Consider the following 4001-nt stretch of genomic DNA (forward strand, 5'->3'; position numbering starts at 1 on the left):
CACACAGCATGCCAGTTATGATGGTGAGCGTCCACACACAGCATGCCAGTCATGATGGTGAGCGTCCACACAGCGTCCACACACAGCATGCCAGTCATGATGGTGAGTCCCCACAGCGTCCACACGCAGCATGCCAGTCATGATGGTGAGTCTCCACAGCGTCCACACACAGCATGCCAGTCATGATCGTGAATCTCCACAGCGTCCACACACAGCATGCCAGTCATGATGGTGAATCTCCACAGCGTCCACACACAGCATGCCAGTCATGATGGTGAGTCCCCACAGCGTCCACACACAACATGCGAGTCATGATGGTGAGTCCCCACAGCGTCCACACACAGCATGCCAGTCATGATGGTGAGTCCCCACAGCGTCCACACACAGCATGCCAGTCATGATGGTGAGTCTCCACAGCGTCCACACACAGCATGCCAGTCATGATCGTGAATCTCCACAGCGTCCACACACAGCATGCCAGTCATGATGGTGAGTCCCCACAGCGTCCACACACAGCATGCCAGTCATGATGGTGAGTCCCCACAGCGTCCACACACAACATGCGAGTCATGATGGTGAGTCCCCACAGCGTCCACACACAGCATGCCAGTCATGATGGTGAATCTCCACAGCGTCCACACACAGCATGCCAGTCATGATGGTGAGTCCCCACAGCGTCCACACACAACATGCGAGTCATGATGGTGAGTCCCCACAGCGTCCACACACAGCATGCCAGTCATGATGGTGAGTCCCCACAGCATCCACACACAGCATGCCAGTCATGATGGTGAGTCCCCACAGCGTCCACACACAGCATGCCAGTCATGATGGTGAGTCCCCACAGCGTCCACACACAGCATGCCAGTCATGATGGTGAGTCCCCACAGCGTCCACACACAGCATGCCAGTCATGATGGTGAGTCCCCACAGCGTCCACACACAGCATGCCAGTCATGATGGTGAGTCCCCACAGCGTCCACACACAGCATGCCAGTCATGATGGTGAGTCCCCACAGCGTCCACACACAGCATGCCAGTCATGATGGTGAGTCCCCACAGCGTCCACACACAGCATGCCAGTCATGATGGTGAGTCCCCACAGCGTCCACACACAGCATGCCAGTCATGATGGTGAATCTCCACAGCGTCCACACACAGCATGCCAGTCATGATGGTGAATCTCCACAGCGTCCACACACAGCATGCCAGTCATGATGGTGAATCTCCACAGCGTCCACACACAGCATGCCAGTCATGATGGTGAATCTCCACAGCGTCCACACACAGCATGCCAGTCATGATGGTGAATCTCCACAGCGTCCACACACAGCATGCCAGTCATGATGGTGAATCTCCACAGCGTCCACACACAGCATGCCAGTCATGATGGTGAATCTCCACAGCGTCCACACACAGCATGCCAGTCATGATGGTGAATCTCCACAGCGTCCACACACAGCATGCCAGTCATGATGGTGAATCTCCACAGCGTCCACACACAGCATGCCAGTCATGATGGTGAATCTCCACAGCGTCCACACACAGCATGCCAGTCATGATGGTGAATCTCCACAGCGTCCACACACAGCATGCCAGTCATGATGGTGAATCTCCACAGCGTCCACACACAGCATGCCAGTCATGATGGTGAATCTCCACAGCGTCCACACACAGCATGCCAGTCATGATGGTGAATCTCCACAGCGTCCACACACAGCATGCCAGTCATGATGGTGAATCTCCACAGCGTCCACACACAGCATGCCAGTCATGATGGTGAATCTCCACAGCGTCCACACACAGCATGCCAGTCATGATGGTGAATCTCCACAGCGTCTAGAGAGAGAAGAACTCTTTAGATTCTCAGAGTCGGGGCTCAAGACCGGACCTGTGTTTTGGTGTCTGGTCTTACAAGACACTAAGTCTTACCTCTGACAAAACAATAGGAGTGCTTTTCCAGATAAAATAAGTAACAAGTTGTTGTTTGCACGATGAGAATAACCGATAACCATAAATAAGATGAATGTCCTAAAAGATGAATGTCCTAAATTGTGGTTTTATTTTTCAGAACGGAATTAAAGTTCAGTGGAAAACAGAGAAATGAAATATGAGGAACATCGAGAGACTACATCTGGGGGAGAGATATACGAGTTACAACCTGCGTTTTTCATTTGGATATTGTCATCTATCACACGCCCACACACCGCTTAAAACTCACATGTGAACACACACACACACTCGTATAGGCGCATGCACACGGATGCGAACACACACACGCAAGCACGAGCACACCTTACGGGGGAAAAACAACCTCTCGTATCTAACATGTGTTAACCTGTGGGCCGTCATGCTGTGAGATACCTCTTCTTCTTTTTTAAAATGTAGCCTTTATTTAACCAGGCAAGTCAGTTAAGAACAAATTCTTATTTACAACGATGGCCTACCGGGCCCTTGTTCAGGGGCAGAACAACAGATTTTTACCTTGTCAGCTCGGGGATTCAATCCAACAACCTTTCGGTTAACCAGTAGGCTCCCTGCTGTCTTCTTCACAGGCAGCACGTCGTGGCTTATGTTGCTAACTAATGGTTTGTTGGTTTGATACGTTCTTCCTGCTTTGCACACACACAGAGAAACACACAAACACAGACCTCTTCATTCACATCAGTTAGAGAGGTGCCTTATTATGATGCCTTATCCTGCTGTTACAGTAAGTGATTTAAGTACAAAGGCTTGAACGTGATAGACGGATAAACACACAATGTACTGTCAAACAGACAACAGGGCTAAGACAACACACAGCGTAACATCAAGCAGACAACAGGGCTAGGACAACACACAGCGTAACATCAAGCAGACAACAGGGCTAAGACAACACACAGCGTAACATCAAGCAGACAACAGGGCTAAGACAACACACAGCGTAACATCAAGCAGACAACAGGGCTAAGACAACACACAGCGTAACATCAAGCAAACAACATGGCATAGACAACACACAGCGTAACATCAAGCAAACAACAGGGCTAAGACAACACACAGCGTAACATCAAGCAGACAACAGGGCATAGACAACACACAGCGTAACATCAAGCAGACAACAGGGCTAAGACAACACACAGCGTAACGTCAAGCAGACAACAGGGCTAAGACAACACACAGCGTAACGTCAAGCAGACAACAGGGCTAAGACAACACACAGCGTAACGTCAAGCAGACAACAGGGCTAAAACAACACACAGCGTAACGTCAAGCAGACAACAGGGCTAAGACAACACACAGCATAACGTCAAGCAGGCAACAAACACCAAGATCACAGGGGAAGAGTTATTTTTTATTTATTTTATTTCATCTTTATTTAACCAGGTAGGCCAGTTGAGAACAAGTTCTCATTTACAACTGCGACCTGGCCAAGATAGAGCAAAGCAGTGCAACAAAACAACACAGAGTTATACATGGAATAAACAAACATACAGTCAATAACACAATAGAAAAGTATATGTACAGTGTGTGCAAATGAGGTAAGATAAGGGAGGTAAGGCAATAAATAGGCATAGTGGCGGAAAATATTACAATTGAGTAATTAAACACTGGAGTGATAGATGTGCAGAAGATGAATGTGCAAGTAGAGATACTCGGGTGCAAAGGAGCAAAAAAATAAATAACAGTACGGGGATGAGGTAGATGGATGGGTTATTTACAGATGGGCTATGTACAGGAGCAATGATCTGTGAGCTGCTCTGACAGCCGATGTTTAAAGTTAGAGAGGGATATGTGAGTCTCCAGCTTCAGTGATTTTTGCAATTCGTTCCAGTCATTGGCAGCAGAGAACTGGAAGGAAAGGCGGGTGACCAGTGAAATATACCTGCTGGAGCGCGTGCTACGGGTGGGTGCTGCTATGGTGACCAGTGAGCTGAGATAAGGCGGGGCTTTACCTAGCAAAGACTTATAGATGACCTGGAGCCAGTGAGTTTGGCGATGAATATGAAGCGAGGGCCAGC

This window comes from Salvelinus alpinus, chromosome 8 (genome assembly GCF_045679555.1).
Source record: "Salvelinus alpinus chromosome 8, SLU_Salpinus.1, whole genome shotgun sequence".
Classification (NCBI taxonomy): Eukaryota; Metazoa; Chordata; class Actinopteri; order Salmoniformes; family Salmonidae; genus Salvelinus; species Salvelinus alpinus.